The sequence below is a fragment of the Electrona antarctica genome (assembly GCF_951216825.1).
Source record: "Electrona antarctica genome assembly, chromosome: 14".
NCBI lineage: Eukaryota > Metazoa > Chordata > Actinopteri > Myctophiformes > Myctophidae > Electrona > Electrona antarctica.
Genome location: NC_136795.1, coordinates 44,843,189 through 44,861,819, shown reverse-complemented (window position 1 = coordinate 44,861,819; position 18,631 = coordinate 44,843,189). Strand labels below are relative to the sequence as shown.

General features: G+C 43.5%; 1 protein-coding gene across 1 annotated transcript in view; it reads right to left on the bottom strand.

The window, feature by feature from the left end:
• LOC306936991 (uncharacterized protein) overlaps window positions 1-17,699 on the bottom strand; it is a gene marked incomplete at its 3' end in the record, with an annotated part of 35,338 nt that extends 17,639 nt beyond the window's left edge. The window contains exon 1 of the mRNA XM_079520662.1: window positions 17,484-17,699. The remainder of the gene's footprint in view (window positions 1-17,483) is intronic.
• Between the last annotated feature and the right edge of the window lie 932 nt (window positions 17,700-18,631).

The following is an 18,631-nucleotide window of genomic DNA, read 5'->3' as shown; positions in this document are numbered from 1 at the left end:
TGAACTTGCAGACATTCGACTATTGGTCAAAAGTTATGCATTTGAAGTAGGCATTTTTCTTTTTTAACCCATTCTGGGCGGGAACCCCTTTGTGTTTTAAGGACTATGTTATACTTTAGCTATTGAAAAATAGCAGATCTACAAGCACAAGCTCTAAAAAAAAATCATGAAAATGTGACACAAATCTTTGAATATATTTTTTCAGAGCAAACATTTTTTAACTCAAATCTTTTCTTCTGGGGGGGTTCCTGGAACAACATATGGGGGTCGGAGGCCAAATACATACACTTTTGGGAGTCCTTGACATGAAATTGTTTGAGAACAACTGACATAGAAACATAGGGTTTTCAGAATATTGTCTATTTAGAAGACATTTTTTTTAGAATCGTTTTCAGGTCTAAATGGGTTAAAGAAAGAAAATAATAACTATTATTTTTTTTTAAAGGTCTAGTTTAGTTATGGGAGGAAAAGACTAAAATGTGGTAACATTTTAATGACTTAAGAAAAACAAACAAAAATTGTGGAAATGACTATTTTTATGTAAGGCAGCCCAAACTGAACAAACAAAGACACTGATGTTCCTTAAATCCAATCAAGTGAGTGGATTTAAAGTGCTACTAAAGTATGCCAATGGATGAACACTGTCCAGCCACCAGATGTTTAAAGTCATTTAAACGATCCAATTAACTATGTTCATTTCATAATAGAATTGACATAATGAAGGGTTAATTCACCAAATCACTCTATACACATTTAAAGTAGCTATAAGCAATAATATGTCAAATTTTTAATTACCTTTTTTTGTATTCAGACAGCAATGGGTAAAAGGCTCCCCCCAAAAAGGCACATCTAGGGGCCGCAATCTGCATTCAAAGATTTTCCTAGAAGCTTTGTCATTGGTCGATTTGCCTGTCTACTTCCTGATTGGTCATTTCTGCAGTTTTTTTTTTGTTTAGTTTTTTCCCCCGACCAATGACAAAAGCTTCTAGGAAAATCTTTGAATGCAGATTGTGGCCCCTAGATAGTGTCACAGAGACAATTCTTTTGTCTCTGTGGCTCGCTGAATAAAAAATAAAAAAGGTCATTAACATTTTTAACATAGTATTGCTTATAGCAGCTATACTTTAAAGAAAGGCAAGTCAGTACTTGAGCATCACCTTTCAATACTTCTGAAATGTATACAGGACAAATACCAGATAACATTTACCCTCACAAAAACGGCCAACAGCAGAGCCCTTACTTTGGAACAAACTCTTCCTATTGACTCTAAGAAAGCCCCACCCACTGCATTAGTCACATTGTTTAAGAGCACTAGGTGCGTTTCTACCACCCTGCTGTGGCACACCTTTGTTGATAGTGTAAAGAAAGAGGAGAGGGGGGGTGGGGGGGGGGGGGGGGGGGGGGGGGGGCAAGAGAAAAAATAAAAGCCAGGGAGACAGCTTTCAGCCAAACCACTACTGTGTTTAGTGTTATCAACAAGACGTAGTGGCATTCAAATGTATGCATGTCAAATGTTTTGTATTCATTACAAGTTAATTGTTTTGAATTTGAATGAAACCTACCAAGGAAAAAACAACACTTTGGCTAGCACGTCGTTTCTTTAGGTGCCGACAATACGTTTTGTGATATAGGAGGTCCACACACTACACTAACACGGTAACTAATTAAAGCAGATAAACAGTCGAATTGATTAGTTAAAATAACGAATAACGAATCTTCAAAGTACGTTTTAGCATACAGACCAATAAACTAAAAAAATAAATAACACAATACTGCATGTTCCCTCTTCCCTGAACAACTCCCATTACTTCTTACAATTACAACCATGACAAATGACATTAAAGCACAGTATAGTAAGTACTGCCACTGATCACTCCAAGTGATCTAGATATTCCTACAGTCTATTGAAGGGTGAGCCTAAAGTTTCACAGCTCTGGGATTTGGATAGATTCATATTCTGAACACTTCATTTTGGCCTACTTTTTTGTCCCTCCTCTCATTCGTTTACCCCATTTAGACCTGACATCGAAGTTAAAAAAATGTCAAGGACCCCAAAAATTATCTGTAATTGGCCGCCGACCCCCATCTGAAAATGTGTTGTTCCAGGGACCCCCCAGAAGCAAAGATTTGAGTTAAAAACGCTCACTCTGAAAGAATATGTATTCAAACATTTGCGCCACATTTTCACGATTTTTCAAAAATAGCAGACCTACAAGCTCGTAGCGCGCCACTCGGTGGCGCGCTACGAGCTTGTAGATCTGCTATTTTCCAATAGCTAAAGTATAAAATAATGCTAGAAACACCAAAAGGGGTTCCCCGCCCAAAATGGGTTAAGTCGGAGTTAATGCAATCGGCCTGCATGCGACCAGCACTGAACTGTGAAAACTGACACGGATTCACGACTGATGAATAAGCATCTTAGCACGTCTTTAATTTGTAATTACTCTATATCGCATGTGTGTGCTCCAGCAGTGTTGATTTCGTCGACTAAGACTATGACAAAAAATGTCCAGCGACTACCTACCGACAACGAAACTACATGAAAACTAAGCTATGATGACTAAAACTAAGAAGACTTAATATATTGACAATTTCATCAAATAATAATAATAAAATGTATTTATACTAGAATTTCGCGGGCCTTCGGCCCGCTCATCCCAGAGTTGCGTTGCCCCGCGTTGCGATACAGAAGTCCACAGATACAGAAGTCCACAGTGACACGCGTTTTATGCAGCTGTTTTGTGTTGCAGCGCGTGCGCGCGCGCGCGTGTAGTGTTGTTATCCATATATGCGCCTGGGTTGGTCCCGTTTGTTCCACGCCAGGTGTCGATGCAGTCGTTTGCGCAATTTGCGTGTTTGCATTATGTTAAGTGTGTAGGCATACCATATTGTGAATGAGCAAAAAGAGGACACATGCGCGCGTGCATGTGGATGTGGACATGCGCGTGCACGTCGTGCATGTGCATGTGTCGTGCGTGGGCGGTTCTGTTAAATTCAGATGTCAAAATAATCTGTAGCCTAACATTAAATTGATCAAATATGCTCTATATTAGTGATGTATTTTTTGAAAGCAGTGGCTCTCAAAGGTGTGATCCAGGGACCCTCATGGTTCCTTGAGGGGGTTCCAAATGGACCCATTATAGGTCTGTAACTCTGAGAGTGTACAAATGGATCCAAGTGGACCCTACAGGTGTGTAACTGTGAGAGTGTACAAATGGAACCAAATGGACTGTTTTATAACTTTTAACTGTGATACTGTACAAATGGAATCAAATGGGACTCTTATGGGTCCATTTGGTTTTACTGTCAGAGTTATGGGGGTCCTTGAAATTAAAAAGGTTGAGAACCTGTATGCAATGGCGTATGTCTTGTAAAAAGAGAGACCAGCCTATTCTCCATCATATGTTATGCTTTGCTAGGTTGTACAAAATAATATTGGGTCAGTGTAATTTGCAGGAGTCACCGCGCGCACAGCTGCCTTGTCTGTGTTGACATGACATGGGCTTGCAGGACAGAACTTTTATTTGTGACAGACACATAGTTGCTTTGCAGACAATACAATGTGCTTCTCATTGGTCAGTCACAAAGCTAAGAAAACAATGTGAGAGAAAAGGTATGGACTGGAAAGCGCTGTGTTTGTCTCTGTGTTCCTACGTGAAGACGTGTGTGCTCTGTCTCTCTCTCGCTCTGTTCTCTCTCCTCCCTCTCTGGGGTGTGTGTGTGTGTGTGTGTGTGGGGGGGGGGGGGGAGTAGTTGCGCTGCCTTCGACAGTGCTATACTTGTCCAGCAGCGGTGCAGAACCGAGAGAGTGACACATTGTTGTGGATGTAAACGGCGCAACGTGTAGCTCTAAAGTAGTTTGGATTGTGTAGTCGCAGCGGTGCTACAAAGTGAATGTTACAATTCGCACGGTGATATTGTAAGTCGCAAATGCGCGTACGTAGTGGCACTGGCGAGCCCTGTGTAGTGTAGTGCCATTGTCGCGGCATCGCGAGGCGATCCAAATTCCCCCCCCCCGCGCACGCACGCACGCACGCACGCACACACACACTGTACGTAGCTGTTTGTTGTTGCAGCGCGCGCGTGTGCGTGTAGTGTTGTTGTTGGTATCCATATATGCGCCTGGGTTTGTCCCGCTTGTACCACGCCAGGTGTCGACGCGGTCGTGTTAGCATTATGGTAAGTGTCCAAGTTAGAATCAGAGTGTGCGCTGTGTAGTTCTTCTTCTTCTAGTAAACAGAAGCCGTGTGTGTGTCACACCAAAAGTGGTGACCTATAGAATCCTGTACATAGAAGCATCACGCAATCGTCTCCCTCCCTGTGTGGGTCACGTGGTGGGCTGTGAGCCAATGGGAGAGGGAATGTAGTGTTGCCAGGTCCGCGTATTGTAAGCGAGTGGTAGTGTGTGTAAGTAGCGTGTTGAATGGCATTTTTTCTGTGCTTGTTTTCATAGACGTGGCAACAAATTAGGCGGGGGTGTCGGTGCTTGTGGCGTGTTTGTGTTTATTATTGATATTGATATTGTTTGCGAGTGTGGACGGGAGCCGGCTGTAGTGGCAGTGCGATGACAATTTTTACGCGGCTGGTGTCGAGTGTGGCCGTGCGGCGCGACATGAGGAGATAGGGAACCAACGACGCGGAGGGTAAGTGTGTGACGTGTTAGTGTGTTGTTGCAGTGTGTGTTGCAGCGTGTTGCAGCGTGTCAGTGACGTAGTAGCTGGTGCCTTTTGTTCCTGTGCGTGCTTTTGGGCACATGTTTTCAATTGTAATATAGGATAGCGCTTTTCAAAACAGAGTTACAAAGTGCTTTCCAGTGGCATATGAAAAGGCAATACATCAGATTAAGAGGCACTAACTGGAATAAAACAATAGCAATAAAGCGTTACAGCATTACACAGAAGAAATAAATAGACAATACAAATAAAACAATACCACATAGTGAAGACAATACAATACATCTAGTGGAAAGCCTGTGTGAATAGGTGGGTTTTAAAAAGAGCTACTGAGGTTGTGTCCCTCAGGTTCTGGCGTAGGGCATTCCACAAGTATGAAGCCCTGGCTGCGAACGCCCGGTCACCCATGGTGACCGGGCGTTCGCAGAAATAAAAACTAGACTAAAATGTTAGGAAGGGACTAGAGCGCGAGAGATCCAGTATAAGTCATTTTACACTTGGTTGCATGCTGAAAATAGCAGATCTACAAGCCCACGCTTGTATATAGGCTATTTTCAGCAAGTGAAGTCATTACGACGGCATCAAGGCCCACCAAAAATACATTTTAGTAGACTAAAACAATTTGTGCAGATCTCTGCTTTCCATGCTCTGACTATGCTTCTGGGGATCCGTGGATCATCATATTAAAATGTGGGGGTCCTTGACTCAAAAACATTTTTAGCACCACTGATATAGCATACATACGTTTCTCAGAAAAGTGTTTAGGATTTAGAAGACTTTTCTGGAATCGTCTCTCTCTCTCTCTCTCTCTCTCTCTCTCTCTCTCTCATTAGAAGGCAACAGTGCAGCACTATCTCTCTCTCTCTCTCCGTTTCTGGCACAACAGCGCCACTTTTGGTACTCATTGGTACTGGTGCTCATAGTCACACACAAACACGGTTGACACGGACATTGCTGTTCCTTGGAGTGGTTGCACCACTCAAAAACCAAAAGAAAGGAAACCCAGCTATAGTGCACGGTGCCAGTCAGCCATACATCCCCCATCTATGCTGCTGGCTGTGGGTACTGAAGGGCTGACCAATCAGCAGGCTGATGCTTCTAGCACGGTGCTCCAATATTGACACTACACTGTTTGTTCCTGTGGACACGTGACTCTGTGGCACCTCTCTGCAGAGCGGCTGGGGGGAGGATCCACCCCACCTACCCCGTTTGGACTACACACACACACACACACACACACACAAACAATAGGCTTACTAGAACGCCTCTACAAATTCAGAAAGGGGTAGGGGGGAGAGAAGGGACAGGTACGAGATGTTGATTCGCTTCACATTTTCGTGCACCACCACCACCAACCCCATTTCGACCGACCACACAGACAAACAGGCCGATGTTGAGGGCATACACAGAACACCTCTTAAGAGATGTGGAGGGTATGGCAAAATGTGTCAATGAGATCAAAACAGACGAATGATTAAGGAAATAATGGGGAGGGAATGCCATAGAATTCAATGATAGATCTGTGTGTCCCGCAAAAAAGAATTGTTAATGACCATTACAATAAAAGCATTTGTTAAACCAGGTGGATGTTGAAGAAACCAGTAGGCTACCAGAGCTAAAATCAACAACCACCAAACAAATGGCACCGTGGATGTTGGCTTTGGCTAGTAAAAAAAGTCACGTAGTAATAATTAACCCATTCTGGGCGGGAACCACTTTTGGTGTTTTAAACAGCTATTGGAAAATAGCAGATCTACAGTATTGTTCTACAATCGTAGCGCGCCACTGGTCTGCCATTTTTGAAAAATCATTCAAATGTGGCGAAAATCATTGAATATATATTTCAGAGCGAACATTTTGAACTAAAATATTTGCTTCTGGGGGGGCGGGGGGGGTCCCTGGAACTACATATTTTGAGATGGGGGTCCGTGGCACAATAGAGATAATTCTGGGGGTCCTCGACATGAAAAAGGTTGAGCACCACTGACATAGAAACATAGGTTTTTCAGAAAAATGTTAGGATTTAGAAGCCTTTTTTTTTTTTTTTTATCGACCTCAGTCCAAAATGGGTTTAACGACAGCTGACAGGTGAAACGGTCATCAGTGAGCGGTATAATTTTGGAACTCGGTGGGCCCCCGTAGACGAAATGTAAAAATTCCATTTCCTGCCTCCGTCACCCCTCCCCCACCACCCCCGATGGAACATACATGCACACACACACTGGTGTCTGCCTGGGCTCCGACTGCAGCAGCCCAGCATGGCACACAGCAGCATAATGGAGGCAGAGGCTTCACCTCCGCCCTTATAGGCTACAACTAGTGAAAGTAATCAGATTAGGGAGCAAGCTAGGAGGTTTGGGTGATTATAATGGCTGGGGCTACTGTTAGAGTACTGAGCAGCTAATCTGGGACGGATTACAGTACACCCATGCCTAAAAATCTTCCCAGCAACACATGCATGCATTCTATAATTAAAATAGTACTTAACAACGTATTTAACCCATTCTGGGCGGGAACCCCTTTTGGCGTTTTAAGCATTATGTTATGCTTTGGCTATTGAAAAATAGCAGCTCTACAAGCTCGTAGCGTGGCACTGAGTGCCGCGCTACGAGCTTGTAGGTCTGCTATTTTTGAAAAATCGTGAAAATGTGGCCCAAATGTTTGAATATATTCTTTCAGAGCGTTCGTTTTTAGCTCAAATCTTTGCTTCTGGGGGGAGGTCCCTGGAACAACATATTTGCAGATGGGGGTCGGCGGCCAAATGCATATAATTCTAGGGGTCCTTGACATCAAATAGTTTGAGAACCACTGACATAGAAACATGGGTTTTCTCAGAAAAGGATTTAGAAGGCATTTGTAGAATCGTTCCCCAGGTCAAAATGGGTTAAAATTGTTATGTATCGAGGTTTTCTAGACCACAGGTCAGACGTGCACTCTGGGTAAAAGTAATAGGAATGCCAGTGCCAAACACCCTTCTACCTCAAAACATACGCATGCACGCAACCCCAAAGTGCCGATACCCGAGACTCCAATTCTAAAGCAGTCTCAAAATGCAACCAAAGTAACGCCCTCCAGGTATCAGGGTACACAGCATAGACGGCGGTACCCGCTGTCTGACAATCTCCTCTACCCCAAAACTCTGCAACACCCCCCCCCCCCCCTCCCCTGTTCCGTTCTGCGGGCCCAGCAGGCCATCTGGACTGGCCAGCAGTCTCATCAAGTCAATCAAGGAGCAGAGCAGGCTAGAGCTCTGCCAGATGGGGCCCGGCGTCGCTGAAACACAGCGTTTCCGCTAGGCATGTCCCCTCAGCTGTTGTTTACACTGACCAGGCCCTTAATGAATTCACTGGCTAACGGAGAGAGAGAGCCAGAGTGAGAGACAGAGAGCAACAGACAGACAGAGGACGGCACGTAGAGGGAGGAGAAACACGAGAAAGGGGGTACATAGTGTAAGAGTGGGGGAAAAAAGAGGATAAGGAGTGAGTGAGGAGAAAAGGCAATGTGGCAGAGGGATTGTGGAGAGAGAAAGATGGAAACAGGTCATGGGGATAAATGGAAAAGAAACCACTAACTGGGTGGCTAGAGAGAAAGGGAGATAAATACAATAATCCATTTTGGCCCGACGTCAAAATAAGAAAAACGTTCGCTCTGAAAGAATATATATTCAAAGATTTGTACCACATTTTCACGATTTTTAAAAAATAGCAGACCTACAAGCTCGTAGCGCGCCACTCGGTGGCGCGCTATGAGCTTGTAGATCTGCTATTTTTCAATAGCTAAAGTATAACATAATGCTTTAGTTAAAACACCAAAAGGGGTTCCCGCCCAGAATGGGATAAAGGGCAGAGAAGGGAGTTGAAAAAGATAGGAGATACTGAGCTAGGCAGAGAGAGAACAGGGTTCAGATATGAAGTATAAGAAATGGGTGAGGTGGGGAAGCCCAAAGAGAAGATGTGATAACTTGGGGAGACGGTGACAGAAAAGGAGCGGAAATACCAAGACAAAATGGGGGACCTGGAGAGAGAGAGAGAGAGAGAGAGAGATAGGGGTGGATTTCATTTCTCTCTTTTTTATGGGGAGCTGGAGGGAAACGAGAGAGGATGAAAGAAAGAGAACCGTCTTTGTACAAAGACAGAGATGGAGAAGAGAAGAAATGAGAAGAAGAAGAAAACAGGCAATGAGAGAACAGAAGAGACGGAGAGAGAGGTGAGGTAAAGTGCCCAGGTTGGGCATGAGGAGTGTAAATGGAGAGGGGGGAGAGAAAAAACCCTGAGGCGTTCAAAGGAGAAAGGGGAGGGGGAGAGGGGCGAGGGGGGGAAAAAAAAAAGGTGTGGGAGAGATTTTGATTGGCGGTGGAGAAAATGGTGGGCTAGAAGCAGAGGCCTATAGAAACACACACACCGTCAGATCCTGATTAACAGAGTGTGGGGTTTGGCAGGTAGGATGGCACTAGTCACAGTCTCACAAACGCAACACTGAGACATCATTAACACATTTAGAGATTAGAACAAACGCCACCGATTTGACTGAATAATTTAAAATGTTTACTTTGTATTCATTCAACAGAGTCCTGGTACAAGCACGTCTGGGGAGTTTCTAGTATGCTGCAACAAGTTACTAGTTTCTACAGCTTCGTTCCATGAACAGGCAAACCGGCTTAAACGTAAATGTTTTAGATGAGTAAAAACAACGAGGGGGAAATAATTTGATGAACACATTTTCTTTGTTTTTGTGCACAAGATGTTCTTACGAGAAGGTCTTTGGGGGCGTTCTCGTCATGAAAGACATCACAAGATTTGGATCCAAACAAACAGCAAAGTCAAAAAACATTCACAGTAAAGTCAAGTGAAAACAATCGGTACCGTTTTTAAGTATAGATCTGCCAGATGTGTACTTTGTTGTGCCTCATGTTGCACATAGAAAATAGCAGATCTATATAAGTTCACAACACAGTACAACGCAATGCGCTGTGAGCTTGTAGAGCGGACATTTCCGGTGCACCGGACACCGGCACACAACCAAGTACAAAGAATGCACTACAATTTAAAGAGGCCACTACACACACACACTCACTGTCTGCCCTGATTGTGTGAGATAAACCATTAGGGCACATACAGATGAGGTTTAAACCATTTATGGAAATTCAGTTCTTCCAGTATATTAACCCATTTAGGCCTAACCTTGAAATTTAAAATAAATATCTTCTAAATCCTCCAGTTTTCTGAAATAAATATTTACACGATTTTTCAAAAATAGCAGACCTACAAGCTCGTAGCGCTCCACTCGGTGGCGCGCTATGAGCTTGTAGATCTGCTATTTGTCAATAGTTACAGGATTACATCATGCTTAAAACACCAAAAGGGGTTCCCACCCAAAATGGGTTAAACACCAAAGTTACAGATCTGTAAATCAGTCATTTTATAATCTCATAATCTAGCACTATGTTATCATTTTTGGTGGATGCTCATATAAGACATATCTGAAGAGTATGCATTTTTTTATATATTTCGGTGGCTCCGTGGACTGGACTGAACCTTAATTTAACTGAAGCCTTGCTCCATCGCGTACCCGATGAGCTGGATGGGGAAATGGAACCTGAAACACTGCCATTCATCCATCCATGCTATACCAATTGAGCTACATCGGGAATGGTAAATGGTGCATTTATATAGCGCTTTTATCCAAAGCACTTTACCTAGATTGTGCATTACATTCACCCAACATTCACACACACGACCGATGGTGGAGGAAACCATGCAAGGCACCGACCTGCTCACCGGGAGCAATTAGGGGTTCAGAGTCTTGCTCAAGGGCACTTCCGACACCAACTCTGGGGGAGCCCGGGATCGAACTGGGAACCTTGCAGTTCCCATCTGGCCGTACTACCGGCCACTCTACCCCTGAGCCACTGCCGCTCCGATACATGGGGAATGTAGCTCAGAAATGAATAGCAACTGAGGTTCCCTCGCATTGGGGGTTTCTTTGACTGACTTGCAAAAAAGGACTATGTTTGTTCCTAAAGCCCTCAACATACACACATGGAAGATGCCGTCTTGAGAACGCTATGAGACACATTTCAACATTAGTGTAAATACACGCGATATCGCTTGGAAAACCATCTTCCTAAACAAACTGAAAGACAGAGGGAGAGGAGGGGAAGGAAAAGCTGGGGGGGAAATCAGATTCCACTCCTTTTTGGGGTGTGTGTACAGCTGTGTTTAATGTGCCTTGGGGCCCTACCCTACCTACCTTAGACACTATCTGGACCAAAACTACTGCCATTTATTTTAGATCCAAGTCCTCGTCATGGGGCCACATAAATGGATACATGGATCAGGATGCATACATCAAACAATGTGGTGCTGTTATTATGCATCAGATATACACCTTGACAACCGCTCTCAGCGGGTAAATGGGGCTGGTCAAGGTCTCAGGTTCCAACTCCGATATTTTTGATTTTACCTCCTGGACCCCCCTGGGGTTTAAGAGGTTAAGGCCCAGAGGCTTTTTCCTAAAGAGGCCAGAGGCCAATTTAGACCCTCTAAATTGCTGGAGTCCAGACTGTAGTTAAAACCCATTCTGGGCGGGAACCCCTTTTGTTGTTAGCATTATGTTATGCTTTAGCTATTGAAAAATAGCAGATCTACAAGCTCGTAGCGCGCCACTGAGTGGCGCACTACGAGCTTGTAGGTCTGCTATTTTTGAAAAGTCGAAGAACGACTGACAGAAACATAGCTTTTTCAGAAAACTGTCAGGATGTAGAAGACATTTTTAGAATCTGATCTCAGGTCAAAATGGGTTAATAGGTGAGCGGATGCGAGGATATCTGCATGAACATGCTAGTAGCTAAAACTGTAGGATTTCTCAGCCATCTCAGTGGACCAGTAAACACTAAAGGAATAGTTCAGCTAAAGATGCAAATCGTGTCATTTTTCTCACCATCATTGTTGGCAGAAAGTGTATTAATTTGTCCGCAAAACATGAGATCATGGGCTTTGCAAACATTGTTGCTTGCAGCTGGAGCTTTTGGGGGTGGCATGCGGCCCGGCAACAAATGCTGCCTGGCCTTAACCTCAACTTGGGTAAAAAAAAAAACACGACATATTCCACATAAATAATGGTGAAATCTAGGCTTTTTCCAATCACGGCGCAATCATTTGGCTTCAGAAATCTTGGGTTGTGCTGCATTTAGTTATGTTGTCATTATTTTCCTTTAACCGATTTTGACCTGAGATCAGATTCTAAAAATCTCTGTTTGAAAATGACAGTTTTCTGAAAAAGCTATGTTTCTACGTCAGTCGTTCTTCGATTTTTCAAAAATAGCAGACCGACAAGCTCGTAGCGTGCCACTCGGTGGCGCGCTATGAGCTTGTAGATCTATTTTTCAATAGCTAAAGCATAACATAATGCTAACACCAAAAGGGGTTCCCACCCAGAATGGGTTAAGACTCGGGTCACTATTGTCTTCGGTTCTTTTGTAGAAAGCTGCTAAAAGGAGCTGTGCTAAACTTTGTGTTTTGCATCTGCGTCATTGAAAGTTTCAACTGTTTTGAGGGTGACACGATTCTCATTTGGTGAGCCATTCCTTGAATAGTAAAAACAGCAGCATAATGTCCATTCACACTCAGATATGCGACTGTAGATATCCAATATTTCTCACATGTAAAATAAATGCCGTTAATTTCTTTACATTGTTTGAGCAGCACTAGCCACTGCTACGCACAGCCATATGTGTCTGTCCATATGAGCACGGAATGAGCTCAGCTGATTGGCTGAGCACAGAATGTGATGTATGATGATAAGACTGTGATAGATTTCAAGTTGAGCAACTGTGATCTGCAGTGTATTTGGTCATCGTTTTGCAAGACAGCACTTGTTGAATGTTGTTGGTTATCCACAGTGAACCATAGAATGCCGTTATATTTATATAACGGAACACTGCAGTGCACAACACTCATGCATCACCAAATTCATCAACTAGAGATGCTCCGATCAGGTTTTTTGGGACCGACACCGATCACCGATTGTTTTTCTCATGATCGGCCGATACCGATACTGATCTTGTGAAATGTTGCAAATTTTAATATTTCCAAAATTATATGTCTAAACCCACGTCAAAACTGTTCCTGTGTGTGGGGAGGAAGGGGAGAATGTTTAGGCCTGTCACAAAAATGCAAAATGATGTTATACTATATATATCTGATTGACATTTATACCACTTAAATGGTGTAAAAGATCAGTTTCTCCAGATAAGGTAAATGCCGATTACCGATCAGAGTGAATATCGGCCGATATGGCCGATCACTAGCCGATTATCGGAACATCTCTAGCATCAACTTGTATTGTATGTTGCACAGCTAGCGTACTTCAATGCCACGAGCAGAGGGCGCATCATAGATGGCAAATAGTGTTCAAATGAAGTTAGTTAGTAGTCTTTCTGGAAATGGTTTCCTGGTCATCACTATCAGCTATGGTTTCACAGCTAAGCTTTCATTTATTTTAAAAGCCAAGGCCTTCAAAACAAAAAAGTGAAACTTAACTGGGATTTATATACATTACAAATCCACCCATCCTCTGCCTTTGAAGTGAATACGGTATATATTTCGTCACAGGCACAGCTTTCTTTCCAGCAAAACTGCAGCTCTTGACTGAGTAGGATGGTTTAATAATACTCCATCAGAACCCTAAAGTCTGGCACATCAACTTCACGTACAGATCCATTGCTAGTGGCACACATCTGCATTACATGGTGAAGGGGCTTAATAGAACCAATCACTTATTAGTGGTGCATTCAATTAATGAGGCGACAACATATCGATCGAAAATCCGGACGATAGGTCAATTGATCGAGAGGCTGCTGTATCGATACGGATACTCACACAATTATAATTTTTTTCATGAAAATATGTATTATATATGTAGTCTTTAGTTGGCTCCTGGAGACAACTACTGTGGCTTTACACAGACAACATCAAAGCGCTTGATTTAAACCTCTCGCAAAAACACAAGAGTATCTGAAATTAATTAGATAGCCAACTAGTGCTGCACTAGAAATGAGATCGCATAGGTGTCTGAATCTAGATCGCAATTAATTTGATTAATTGTGCAGCACTAAGTCTGAGAGGTGTCACTGGTCGCTTTAAAAAAAAAATCACACCCGTGTGAACTGAGTGGTGTAAGGTCTTATATAGACTGATCAGCTGTGGTCTGACGTAATGTCTGTTTGGTACGGACAGACACGTAAACTAACAAAGCCAGTTGTAGGAGTGGTTTACACCACTCAAAAACATAACGAGCATGTAGAGCAGAACAGTATGAGGAACAATTCAATATAATATTTAAAGGATTTATATTTGGCATTATTCTTTGTTTTGGTTCACAGCTAAACAGACAGTGGATTGCCTTTGTGCTGTGGATATTAACAACATAGCCGCCCCCATCCCTCACACAGGCAGAAACAGTGTGTGCCGGCTAGGCTACAAGGGAGTCCAGCACTTGAAGACATGGCCTCCCTCACACTGAACAGTCCAAGCTAGTGGAGTACAGCCCAACACAATCAGGCTCCCCGGCTAAAACAGAGTTGCCAACACTATAGTTGATCAGAGCACAAACAACACACTGGCTTACACCACATTCTGGCTTCGGCAGAGAACACATTTATGAGCGAGATCGCAGGCAATGTCTCGAGCTGTCCCAAAACGAGTCATTAGGGCTAAATTCCAATCTGCAGGGATCACCCTGCTGCACTGCAACCTGTGAGGGGTGCTTCTGTGGAAAAGAAACTGCCCAGAAGGCAGGTTTTAGACCCCGGTGGCTGGCATGCATTTGGAATCAGGACTATTAGTGAACACTGGAAGTCTAGACAACGCTGCTGACTACAGAGAGCTTAGTAACTGAATCTTAACGACATAACTTGCGTGAGTTGTCAACAGTAAAAACTATCCAAATTATTATTCCTACTAGCAACATTATCACACGTTTTCCTTCTAAAAAGCAGCAGTAGCTTGGTGAAAATCCTCCCTACAATGCCCTACATAGTGTCCTTCATAGGTCACTGCTGCTTGTAATTTAGCCCCTCTCCCATGACTGTTATACATTTACAACTAACATCACACCTCTACCTGAATGGACTTTCCAACTGGACTGGGGGAAAACCGGAAGGATGCATTCATTCAACATGCCTTGCTTAGCATGGATATAGTCCAAGTATGTGTGTCCTATAAGCCAGTCCAGGCGGTAAGAGCATCATATTCCACCACCTGAAGTATACAGGAGCAGAATTCAACAAGGAACAAAAATACGAGCCGATCTGATATTGGGCCGATTTCATGGACCTTGAGGGCTGAAATCTGCACTTGAACTTTAGTGCTACACGATTCTTGCTCAAATGTGATTCTCAATTTTCCTCCACAAGAATTGAGATCACGATTCTCACACGATTCTCATTTTTTTCCCATGAAAATATTTATTAAAACAAACAAACATAAGAGTAAATAAAAAATAATTGGACAGCCAACTTACTAGTGCTGCACGATTCTTCCCAAAATGAGATTAATTGTGCAGCACTATTTGAATTGGTAATCAGCATCAGTCAATCATTTTTCCCTCCGCTGTCAGCAAATCCTTTCATCAGCACTGCTCAGAAAATAAGAGCTAATGGTATAATAACAGAAGCAGTGCATGCAATGTCAAATAAATAAATACAGGAACTACATTGCAAGCTGACCATGTTAGTGACAGCACAAATACATGGCTTTCAACAATGACTGAACTGTCCTCTGTGCGGTTTATTCAGAAGCGCCTTACAAAAACAAAAGTCAGTCCTTGTCGACTCCAATCTAAACAGTTCAAGTCTTCTACATGAGGCACTTTTCTCTACTATGAGAAGGAAATGCACTGAGATACTAAGAAATTGACTGTGTGTGTATATATATATATATACACACACACACACACACACACACACACAACGCTATACAACAGTACTGGACATTATTTTCTAGCTTGTGCTAGTACTGCTTTTATCCCCTCCACTAAATTGTGTAAAGAGGAAAGGGGTGTGTAAAGAGCAACCTAAAGTCATAAATATTCTGTATTAAAACAAAAAGGCCAAATTATAAACGCAGTGTGGCGATCCACATCAAGCTGTTCATTCAGAAGCACATTTGAATCAGGACCCTCGCAAAACGACCAATCAAGAATCCTCTAACTTTTTTTCCCCTTGCAACTTTCTTTTCCTTCTGCAGAGCTCAGGGCCAAGACTAATGTAAACAAACCATTTCGATTTCGCTCACACAAAAACAGCAGAACGGCACTATCTATGCATTTTTCGTCTCTGCATGCAGAACTGTACAATCTCATCTGTACATGGTGATCAAATGTGCAGAACCTGGTCTGCCAATAAAAATCCCCCTGCATCAACAGAAAATACCCCGATTCTGTTTACACATGCGTTGTTTTGAAGTTATGCCGGCTTCAACATTTCCACAGGCGATCATAATTTGTAGTGTGGGAAATGGGTAAATATTGCCGTGTCTATTTTGTCCAGTTTAAACGCAGACATATGGTTTAAAGCGGTGACCTTGGCTCGGCTGCTTCATCCCAGCATGGATTCACCAGGACAAAAGCGGGACTCTCCTTTTACCGCCGCGCGAGACGGTCGACATTTCCTTCAGCAGACTCCCCCGTGCTACCACAAATAAAAATAAAACAGCAAAAAGACACGTTTTCAACGGCTCAAAGTGGCGACGTGACTTGACGCGGTTGCAAACAAGTCTTTCATTGTGTTTTTTATCGAAAAGCACAATGGTCCCAAAAGGGGAAAAGGGGCACAATTTAAGCATTTTAACCGGTGGAAGAGTGCAGGCTGACATAACCAATACGGGAGGAAAACGTTTTTTTTGGGGGGGGGGGATTTTCTTTTACAAAAGTGTGAGCCGCAAAAAACTGCCGAGCTTGCATTTGCAAATCCACAGTCCCACACACTGCACAAGCCGTAAATATTCGTGCCATAAACGAAGGTGTCGGTCTCTCAGCCCACTGCCACTGAGACCACAGACTCCTCCGCTCCAACGGAAAATGGCTTTCTCGAGCTGAGTGCGAGCCATTTTCCCCCACCACCATGCTAACAGGATAGCTTAGCACGTTAGCCTCCCCCGGCGGCGGCGGCTCGTTATTTTTGATCACCGCAGACCCGTCACCTGAGCCACAACTCAACCCGTCGGACGTGTTTACAATGACGGCAAGAGGTCCATTCATTCATTCTACAGTCCGATGCAACGGGGCAAAGAATCCAGCCGAGCCCCTCCGCCGTCCGTCCGGCCCGCAGCGCGTCCATGCACGGACGGCCGCAGCCCGGGCGCGAGGGGGGGAAAGGCACGGGAGCTTGCAGGCTCCTCCGCGGCCTAGCATTAGCAGCTAACCAGCTAGCTACCCCCCACGATGCTAAAAAAAAAGGAGGCGAAACGGAAGTCCAATAATCAACATCATAATAATAAATATTAAGACAAAAGAGATGTCTACATAGTACCATGAAATACCGGAACGACCAAACCTTTGATCCAAAAACAAAAATATATATGTGCATTTAATTTTAATAAGCAATACAAAAAAATATATATATAACCACACGGGTTAGCTTCATTAGCGAAGCTAGACCGTTAGCAACCCGCGGCTAGCCTAGCCTAGCCCCGGACCCACACAAAGATCTTGGACAAATAACGCTGTACGGATCTACGGCCCCCATTGATGGAAAACCCTCCTCGGCTTCTTTCTGTACAAAGTCGATTTTCTTTATTATTTCCAACTCACCTCCTCATTCGGCCTCTGCGCCCCGCAGTATGAACGATGATGCACGAAGTGGATTTAATGCAACCCGATCTTTGCAACTTCACGTATTAGACATCATGCTTCATTTTTTTTATTTATTTTTTTTATCCTCCCCTCCGAAATCAACAACCTCCGACTTTATATGATGATGGTCCTCCGCTTCTTTTTTTCCTTTTTTTTCCTCCCCCCCCAACCTCCGATCAGTGTTGCCAGGTTGTGTGAGAGAAATAAGTAGCCAGGTCTATGAAAACAAGCCCCCCCGAAAACGCCATTGATTGATTGATTGATTGATTGATGTGTTATTAACAATATGTAAAATGGGTACAGTTCAAGGAAAGTACAGGTCAAAATCTGCTAAAGAGGATAAAACCAGCAAAAGCACTAAGACTTGTTTACATAACACAAGGGTCCCCCATTTTCAATTAAGCAGAACGTGCAAATAAATCATCGTATACATGGTTATAAAAAAAGGGAAAACGTGTACATCTTACAGGAGCCAGTTTCGAATTGCAGCCACCTGTAAGTGGTCTTTGAGAGTGGTTTTCAAGGAGTCTAGGGATTCACATTTCTTAACGGCTGTTGATAGGGCGTTCCACATTTTTGTGGCATAGGAAATTAGCCAGTCTGGTTTGAACATGGTTTGTGGAACTCCCTCTGGTGTTGACTAATAGACCAATTATTTGTTTACAAACATTGGGACTGGGCGCACGGGTGACTGTTTCATGTAATCAATTCCCAACAGATCTCCAAACCTGTTGTTTTGGGGAGCGCTGGTTTCAGTCCATTCAACCTCCTCTTTGTGAGTTGGCTAGTGAGATGCACCCTAGGAGACATTTATACTTCAAAGCCCAACAGTATTGCACACAGAGAACAGCTGATATACAAGCTCACATCGCATCGCAGATGCGACTGTTGTGAGCGTAGACTGAGCGTAGAGGTCTGCGTGCGCGACACCATCGCGGGACGAAGCATAAATTATACTTGATGTACTGCAGGTGCGCGTGCAGCCGTGCACAAATAGGCTCTGCTGCCGTGTTCATGAGCGCACCTCCCGTTCTTATGACAGCGACTGGAGGTGTGGTTTTGAGGACAACTGTTTTGAATTGCTATTATTGTTCAAACACAACAGA